The sequence below is a fragment of the Phoenix dactylifera genome, chromosome 1, assembly GCF_051530095.1.
Source record: "Phoenix dactylifera cultivar Ajwa chromosome 1, Ajwa_hap1_PhDact_Kaust_v1.1, whole genome shotgun sequence".
NCBI lineage: Eukaryota > Viridiplantae > Streptophyta > Magnoliopsida > Arecales > Arecaceae > Phoenix > Phoenix dactylifera.
The window spans coordinates 65,897,111-65,907,804 of record NC_143190.1 but is presented as its reverse complement, the minus strand read 5'-3'; positions in this window follow the sequence as shown (position 1 = coordinate 65,907,804).

The window sequence follows — 10,694 nt, the reverse complement described above, 5'->3', positions numbered from 1 at the left end:
TTGTAAGTGCGGTCTCATCCAAAGGCTTCGAAACATTGGGTTTCGAAAATTGTTAAAGATCAACTTCAAGATATGCCGTTATATTAGTCGAGTGATATTGTAAAGGATATTCGTCGATAATATGGTGTTGAATTGTCGTATCATCAAGCTTGGCGTGGTAAGGAGGTGGCTATGATGAATCTTTATGGTAATAGACGACTATCTTATGACCGGATTCGCTGGTATTGCGATGCCATTCTTCAGACCAACCTCGACAGCATTGCAGAGTATGAAACAATTGAAGGTCGATTCAGACATCTATTCATTTGTTTTCATGCTTCACTAATGGGTTTCATAAAAGGATGTCGTCCTCTGATTTTTATGGATGACACATTTATAAAGTATAAGGATGGAGGTGTACTACTTGGAGCCACTTCCAAAGGTGGAAATGATGATATGTTTCCTAGAGTTTATGGTGTTGTAGATACAGAAAGTGATGAAAATTGGGAATGGTTTTGCCGGTTTCTGAAAGAAGCTATTCATAGTTGTAGTGAGTATCGTGGTCAACAGTTCATATTTATAACGGATAGACACCAGGAGATTATTAAATCTATGCCGAAGTACTTTTCTGATTCTTACCACTCATATTGTATATGTCATGTGAAAGAAAACTTCTGGAATCAGGTTTGCATCGTCATATTATGAATAGTTTAAACTACAAAGTATCCAAGTAATATAGCATGTGGTATATCTGATTTTAATTGTCTTGGCAGGTCCTTGTCCATTATCGTATAGCTGAGAGAAAGAGGCTCATTGATTTACTAAATGCTGCTACCTATACACCAAGGCTTAGTGTATTCTAAAAGCTAATTGCAAAGCTTACATCAAAAGCCCCTGGTGCTACCACCTTTCTTCTACATGCAAAGCCTAAGCATTGGACAAATGCTGTATTTCCAGGTCCATGCTGGGGCATCATGACATCAAATGTGGCAGAGTATTTTAATAGTTGGGTCATGGAGGTTCGTCATCTCCTTGTGCCTCAGATGGTTAACCATATAAGGATTCAAATAATGCAGATGATGCACGAACGGCGTAATCGAGGATATAGCATTCAATCCCAACTTTGTCCGGATGCTGAGAAAGTGTTGCATAAAAATGCTGAAAATGGTCGGAGATTAGCTGTATTTACGTCCAACATAATGATATATGACGTAAAGGATACGAACTACTCATCCAAAGTTGACCTGCAGATGTGCAACTGCTCTTGTGGTGAGTGGCGAATCTTCCGTATGCCATGTAAGCATGCTTGTGCATGTATCGACAAGGCCGGCAGATCACTATACTAATTTACTGACAATTGCTTCCAAACTGAATTGTATAGAGTAACATATGCCGAAGCAATCAGTCCAATTCCTGACATGGAGAAGCCCCAAAGTGCCTCTGAAGAGATTCACATTCTACCCCCTATCAGAAAAACACGTCCTGGCAGGCCTAAAAAGAAGAGAAGACTTTCGCAAGTGGAGTCAGTACGTGAGTTGAAATGTGGACGATGCGGGAAGGTTGGGCATAATAGAAGGACTTGTAATGAGGTCATCAACTAAAGAATATGGAGATTATGAAGAATGTATCGAGATACCTGCAATGTATTTTCATGTTAGTCACCGCATATTAACTGGAAATCTCTTGTATTGATGTTAATGAAGTGCAAACTGAATTGTATATGTTGATTTTTTGTTAGATTTTGATTTTGGTACTTCAAACTGGAATGCAGTTAAAAAATTGTTGAAAATATGTAATGATACACAATTACCTGATGAATATATATTGACACCCATTTAATCAACAGTTGGCACACCAGTCCACACCATCTGTCACAATTACAATTTTTTAGCATGAAATGACACATAGTTGTATTTGGCGTGGAAAAGCTAAAATTGACACCTAAAATCCCGTTTCCTGGCTTGCCTACGACTTTAGCTGCTCTATGGAATTATCTGAGACTCTTAACGAGTCGACTCCCAAAGTATTAGAGTCGACTCGAACTGCCCAAAGGTCAACTCAGAACTCCGTGAGATCGACTTAGGCTTCGCTGATTTCGACTGCTCTCTGCCTTTGCTCTGTGCCACCTAAGGGGTCGACTCGCCTTTCACCGGGGTCGACTCGAACATAACTGGTAATAATGAACTTATCTATTAGAATGTTATATTACACAGAACATGAAAATTACAGTTGGACAAACATCCTTTACAACACATTTACAATCAAGTTTTACAACTCATTTCCAATCATGTGATACAACATGGAGTCTACGCTTTCTTTGTACTTGACTTCGCTCCGTACATTGACCAAAACCTATCAAAGGCAACGCAGCCGGAATGTAATAGAATACTCCCTACAGCCTAGCTCCTATATAAAGAAGGATCTTTGAATTCTTCCTGCAATGGTCTTGTGCTGCCTCGGGTAAGTGCCTCTACAAATATAAGCACGTATGCCCCGCAGTCGACACCATCAGTTCTTTGTTGTGCACATTGTCGAATTTCACGATAAGCTAATTCAGGGATACGAAATCCGACATAGTCGTTTAGCCACGTTCGCACAAAAGATGCCTGCAATAATGTGAAGAATGTAAAATTTTTAGAAGAAACCTATGATAAAGAAGAAAATTAGTAATATCATATTGTACAAGTGATACCAACATATCTAACAGTGTCGTCCACAACGTTGAAACTCCACGAGGAGTTGTAGCAATCGAAACGCTGCTCCTTTAAGTCTAGAGAAAGTAGATACCAATGCCATCCCGTATTCATCGGAATGAAGAGATATCTACACTTTTGAAGATCGGCATAATTGAATTCCTGTAGCCATGTTTGAATACTGGGCAGCAATGACTCTATGATTCTTTTGGTAACATCAGTGGTTATCCGGGAATCCAATGGTAGATACTGGAGCATAGCAGCCTGCACACAATTTATTTATTACAGCAGAGTAGGCACGCTGAATTTCAATCAAGAATGTAAAAAAAAGTCATGATGAGCAGTAAGTTAAAACCTGGATCTCGCAGCGCAAATATAAACATGGATTGTCAATAATCTCAGTATACGCTTGAGGAAGAAGCTCCAAAATGCGAAAGTACACATTGATTACCTATACATAATAAAACAACATAGCAGTGAATACCAAATTATATTCCTCCATTAGAAGTGAGGTAGATGAAAGGGAAGACCGATTTTTGCATGCTTCTTATTATTTAAAAAAATTTTAAAAAATGCAGCAGAAGGATAGAATTAATCTAATTAATTCTAAGCATGCATCAGAGATCATATCTCAAAAATAAACCTATCCAGGATCTTTAAACTATTTATGCAAAACAACATGAGCATGATTAATCATAAAATTGAAAATCAGCAACTCTAGTTAAGTTCTAAACTTAATTAATATAAAATCGTACCTTTTGAAGTAGAAGATGGATCTGAAGCTCGAGCCTCGCAGCCACACACGTGTATGTCCTCCACGGATCGTCCACGCGAAGCTCCGGTTGATCTGATCCCGCGGAAGTGCTAGCTTTCGCGAAACCCTGCTGAGGCTGATTTTGTTCTTTCTAGAATCAATCAACCTTTGATTGAACTTCTTGGAAGAAGAAGGAAGAATGGTTTATAGGGATGGAAGGGACTTGAGATCTGATCTACAATCCCTAAAAGGAAATCCCTAAAACCTAATGTGTGGAGGATAATGGAGAGGATGAAGAGGAGGCGTGGAGAAGGTGATTTCTTTTTCATCATCGCGACACAAAGGAACACTTCCTTTTATAAGCATTGCATCCCCTTCATTTTGAATTCAAACTCATGCCAACTGATCCATATCAGATGGCGGATCACAAGGTCAATTAACCATAAGATTCTTCTTATGGCTGATTTGAATTTGAATTTCAAATTCCATGCGGGTGGGAGAAGGGAAACAATCATGCGACCATAAATGACTTCTTCATTTGTGTTGCATTCCTTTAAATTCTGATTCCTAATCACGCACCTCAACCTCATCTAATTGGTCAATTAATCCACATGATAAACATTTACCTTGTGGTGTGTTTGAATTTGAATTCAAACACCATGACGCCTTCCATGGATTTATGCCATGTGTCATGCGACATGAGGGAGATTGTTTTTACCTATTCAAACATACCATGAGATCTAATCTCATGATGCCCCCCCTTTAGATGGTTGCCACTTGTCTCATGGTGCCATTAATCAAGTATTAATAATCCTAATCAAATTAGGATGGCACCATGCATTGGATGAAAAGATATTTGTCCCAATGCGTCATCACATGTTCATGTGGATTTTAAGATCCGCATGATGCAGATCAAACCCAATCCAATTTGATCAAGTCCCATCAATCAGGGAAGCCTAATCTCCTTGGGTTGAACCTAATCTAATTAGGTCAAACCCTGATTAAGTGCAATCCTCTTGGGTTGAACCCAATCCAATTAGGTCAAACCTTGATGAAGCCTAAATTGTATCCAACTCAATTTGGCTCATCCTTAGTCCAATTATTCAATCAAATTGAGTTCATTAGTAAACTAATTGCTAATAAATCCTCCAATAATTCATTAATTATCTTTCAGCAACTTTTATTTATGATAATTTGTCAATCAAATTGATCAAATTATTCCTAGATGATTCTTAATCATCCATCAGCTATTAAGATCAACCTAGAAAACTTCTATGTGTATGACCCTGTAGGTTCGAACCTAAGCCGGTAGCACAGAAACGACTTTCTGTACTAATCGATGTGACCATCTAGCAACGGTACCCAACATCCGGATAGGTCGAATATATGCGAAGCAATATTCTGGAATCCTGGACTATGGTTACCATATAATTCATCACTTTGACTCCTAATACCAGGATGACTTCAGAGTTCTGTCAATTCTGTAATAAGTGCATCCATGATGTGATTCAACTTTAGAAATCCTGTGGCTCCTCACAAGGATTACCCTGGCTAAGATTTTACTAAATTGAACACAAGGCATTATCTTCTGTTTTCAGGATGGGTCAATCCCATCTTGACTCATCACTGTGGTGATCTCAGATCTGAGGGATACTTATACCCATATCCACTCGGAACATCTCTTGATAGTAGAGCGTTCTGGAATTGATCATGTTCAGTGAAATGTACTCCTACACTTCACCTGTGTGACATATCAGTGTCTCTACACTCCTTGGTTAAGAGGACAACCAACGTATATGTCACACAACGACCTAATCTTAATAATGCTGTCGTTCTAGTAACAGCATATCATTTGGTCGCGAACAGATTTAAGGACTCGAAGATAAATCCTCCTTTAACATAAAATAAGTCCTAAGGACTTCATCATATAAGAGTTCATTTGAAGATGTTCTATAAAATGATGAATCATGCCAAATAACACTTTATTAATTTGTCAATTCATTTACAAAATTCAATCATCAACATGCTGACGATTGACATTTAGGATACAAATCCCAACAGTAGAAGCATACGCCACTGCGTAGTGGCTTGTCATGTAGGAGCTGCACTAAGGCATAAGGGCTGCATGGAGGTTTGGTACGATCTTCGTCCTCCCATATTATATCCCTACATAATTCAAATGTTTAAGCTACTTTCAATGTGATAATTGTGAAAAACGGTAAGTTAACTTACCCAAACTCATATTCTTCAAGAAAGAAATTAATAGCTTCTTTCATAGTAAATAGGGAGTATACCTTCCCCCTTCCCATGATAGCTACGTTTCGGTGCCACTCTCTCAAGATCTACCACTTTAGTGGAAGGTAATACTTGCTAAGTTGAATAAATGGTGAAGACAATAATTTTTGTTAGGAAACTTAACTTTATAGACTTAGCAGATTCAATATGGATACATAAACACATAAGGACAAGACAACATTTCTATACTGCTCCCGGGGGTGAGGTTTCCTCCCTTGTTGGAGCAGATTTTTGGAGCTCCATTAATGCAGTAGTCGGTGGGTCGAATATGTTGGTTGACCGAGCGGGCGAATCCTCGGTTTGAGTAGTAATTTCCGTACAAACCTCACCTATTTGGGCAACTTTCACCTTTTTTTTAGCCCTTTTATAAGTCTTCGGAAGCTGTGATATGGCCTTCGCTTTCTCCGATGGCTTCTGCTCGCGTGCTCCCAGCTTCACGCGCTTGCATAAGGAGGACACATATGAGCTCGGAGCTCCAACTTTTTTCTTAGCTTCAACATTGGTGGACCAAATAACCTGATAGGAAAATACATTTGAAGACGATTTATACTACCATTATAAAATCATATACACTACGTACTAAATAATATCATACCTCCACCGAATCAGCACTATGCTGCATATGATCTTTCTGAAGAGCAGCGTCGTGAATAGGTGCAGCAACTGTAATATGCTCCTTCACGTAACCAAGGAAGATCATATTTAAATCAAGCGAGTCGATTCAAACTAGAACTGATAGTTAACTTGTTAGACCTTATTAAATGAAAATTGCTTACCTCAGCGGGAACTGTAGCATGCTCCCCAGATTTGTCATCCACCAGAAGGCCCTTAACTCGTAGGACCTTCTCTATTCTCGACACCCTCTTATCGATCTGTTCTATGCGGGTAGCGTCCTCCCCTTCGACATCCCCAATAGGATGAGGGTCTGGTAAACTAAAGCCATGTTGTACCAAACACTGTAATACGTGTCTGAATGCCCCGCAGTCGATGTCGATCACTTTGGCTAGATGACGAAATCTAAAACAACACAATAATGAATGTGGTGTATGAATTGAACTAACTGTAGGCATACAACCATGTGTGCAGACTTGAACTATGTGCCGGCAAGTGAAAAGTGCGTGCTAAATCAAAAGTGCTTCTAACTATGTTTGGAAATGCTATGTCACAGTTGTATGGTAATACCTGAGTTCTGACATGCACGGATTGTTGCTGTTCTTCATCTGTCCGCATCTCAACAGGCCGTACTAATTGTGGCCTTCCTTGCGAGAGAAGGTGCAACTCCTCCTCTCTTGGATATAGCTTCTCAATAACCTAAAGCGACCGAACAGTTAATTTTAGGAACAAGTTAAAATATTTCCAATGTAAGAAATCAACAGTCAAACCTCAAATCGTTTTAAATTCTTCATAACATCCGCAATCATGTCCACCCTACGAGGGAATGGGGTGTTGTTCCAGCGTATGAGACGTGGATACATGAACGGTGACCGGTGGCTTCCAACAATGCTGTTAGCATGCTCAACAGCCCATACCTGGCAAAATACATTGTAAACATCAAATTACAACTAAATATACATATTGTAACAATGAAATTTAAAAAAAAACATCTTTTGATGCTCACCACTAGAGCGACCGTGCAGCCGTCCATGTATCTAGCAAATCCTTGGCCTGTGATATTTCTAGTCTTCACACTATCGGCTAGACTAGGTATCTGCTGCCGAAGGAAAGAGAAAACAGCAAGACCTCAACTATACGAACCTAAGCGGTCTAAATCATCAACATATGAACATAATGTCTTAGGAACATAGTAGTGTACGGTTGGGAAGAGGATAGTCCCAAAGAGATAAAGAACCCATAATTTTGTAAAATCCTCCATATCTTGTCGCCTGCTCTTACCGACAAGGTATTGTAATCTATTTTTAATTGCATCTCTATTGGCTTTTTGATGTCACCATCAAAAAATCGGGTGATGAGGTCAGACGTAACCCTCCTCTTTCTATGCAAATGCACCTCATCACCCATGGCACTCAAACCAAGGATTAGTGCCAAATCAATCCTTACAAAAGGCACTATAACCCTACCAAACCAAAAACCCTCCTCAACATTATCCCACAAGGAGAGTGTTGCTGGAAATTGGATCCGGGGGTGACCACTGGCCGAGAAGGAGGAGCTCTGGTGCGGATGGTACATCGGCAGATTGTGTCCTCAGGGGGATCTGCAAAAAGAAGCTGGTGGCTTGAGTTTCCGGCGCCGGCCCTCCGATGCTTATGTCAGAGGGGGCTCTCTTTGGAGAAGGAGATAGACTGTGTATAAGAGCTTAAGAGTCAGGATCCGAATCCCCCCTCCGGAGGGAGAGGTTTCTCTTTTATAAGAGGGGTACAGGGTTACCTGTGATGTGACTAGGCGAATTAGGTGAGTTACTGTCATGATTGGGTGTGATCGTCAGAATTAATGAAGTGTCGTGGGTGACTGGACGGAGTTGAGTGAGTAAACTGGTTGTCATGGATGATCTAAGATTTTGAGTAAGCCGGAGATCCATGGAGAGCATGCGCATTTATTGTTGAGTAAGCCGGAGATCCGTGGAGAGCATGCGCATTTATTGTTGACAGTCGTTTAGGCGGAGATCGCGGGACGAGGCCCTGGAAGGCTTGGTTCCCGGCGGAATGGAGGAGTTTGCCTCGTTCTCTGACCTGGTCGAGCGTCGAGGTCCGACGTCTTGAGGTCGGGCGCTTGGAGGTCGGGTGCCGGGTCGGGCGTCTTGAGGTCGGGCGCGCCGTGAGATCAAGCGCCTTGAGGTCGGGCGCCTAGTCAGGTGCCTTGAGGTCGGGCACGCCGTGAGGTCGGGCGCCTGGTGTCACGTGTCGGCGGTGTGCCCATGTGCTTCGGGGCAATCCATTTTTCCCCCAACAGAGAGCAATATGTCCAACACAGGCCTACTTTGTTTTATATATGGTAAACCTAGCATGTGTCCAAAAGGAGTGCCACGTATTCTATCCTTCTGCTCATGAGACATACACGGGATTAGGGTGACCATAAAATTTACAAAGTGGGTGAAATAACACCTTCCATTTACCATATTACTCGGGCCAACATAGGAATTTTTGCCGGTACTCTGCTTTGGGGCCATCTTAGATTTCTGCATCACAAATATAGTTAAAAATTATATTTTTAATAATATCAACTCAAAATAAATCATCCTAAAAACTATAACAAAGAACACAATTAGCACGGAATAGACATATTTTTTCATAACAAATATCTCAAATGTGCTACCACAACCTCTCTGTCCATTAATTCGGCAAATCCTAACCATTCCCACAAATATCTCAAATGCCCTACAATATTGCATATCACGTCCGTGTTCAAAAAAATTATTGGAGAAAATATGCAGTGACAAACCTGTTGAAGGAATGCAGAGACGCCTCAAGGAAGATTGGAGAAACCAATGTCCACCTAAGCTTCCGCTACAAACGAACAAGGCGAAGTCGGTTCGAAGGTCGACTCCGAGGCCGGACGGAAAATATCTCCTTGCTCCTCAAAGTCGGGTCGGAAGAAATCTACTTTTCAAAAAGACGAACGGCTTAACAGGGGAAAAGAGGAAGATCGAATATCGTTGGGTAGTGGTTTGCAGTTCTAGGGTTTGAAATCGGGACGAAAAATGAACATTGGGAACGAAACGGGGGCTGGAATCGGTGAAGTTTGAATAGGGCTCGTTCAAATGAACAGAGAAGCATATGAGGAACGACGGAAGAGGAGAAGGGTCAGGGGTATTTTAATCTCCTTATGGCGTTTCAAATGTCAACAGATCGCTTATTAAAAACACGATCAACAGGGACTATTCGTTATAGACGGGTCTAACTTTGGACAGCTAAGCAACTTCCCCTAATTTTTATCATATTTAGTTAATAAAAAAATTGAGTATCAAAAAAAATATTATATTTGATGAAAATATTTTTATATAAAAATATTACTAAATTTTTTTAAATAAATAATTTAAGTAATGCTATTTCTTAGTGAAGGATGGTTAAAAACCATGCCGCCAAGCAGTGCATGATCTATCGGACAGGAAAGACGAGCTGGATTCATTGAAAATGACCACTTGGTGATATGGTTTGAGATGAAATTATTGTAGAATTGATAATATTAAAATAAAATATTTGTGGATGGTAAAAAAAATAAAGATATTTTTGTTAAATAATAATAATTTCAAATTATTCCGTTCAATATTTTATGAAAAAAGTACCATTCTATGGTTCTATTTATTTTATTTCTTTTTTTAATAAAATAAGTATGGACCGATTATTTATTTTACCATCTCTCTCATTCTCTTTTTCTACCAAATATGTTAATTTGATATGGAATTTATACCTCTAACTAAACAAACCTTAAGGCGAGATCGAGTTGGGAAAGCTTATTAGTAACTTTATCCAAATGGATTTGAACTAGTAGACTCGGCACCCAGCACAAAAAGAGTAGAGCTAACCGGTCCTTGCTCTGGATAATATTTTATATAAGATTTATGATTAATCTTTGTACGGTTTGACCTTTTATTCTTCTTTCCTTTTTTTTCATTGGGAAAGTTAACTATTGAGGACCTATATTTATTAAGTTCCTCCGCGCCAAATCAAGGGAGCAAAGCTTGAGTCACACATAGCATCCAATCGAATCCAACACGGGGCAGCAAATGAACAGCAGACTATAGATGTTATAATCTAGTTCGACAACTTACAACTGTTTAGGACAATCATTGGTTTAATTGCTGCTCAATGTGGAGAATTTTTAATGGAGATTGGACCCGGGTGGAATATCCGCGATCATAAAACTATTATTACTTCAATTATTGTTGTTAATTATAGAAAGCTTTTCATAAAGTTCGAGAGTATGCTGTTCCATAATTGTAAAAAACCATAATTGCTCTAACTAGTGATCAACTATTTCATCCAAAATTTGTGACCTAGCTACTTATCAACAATTTA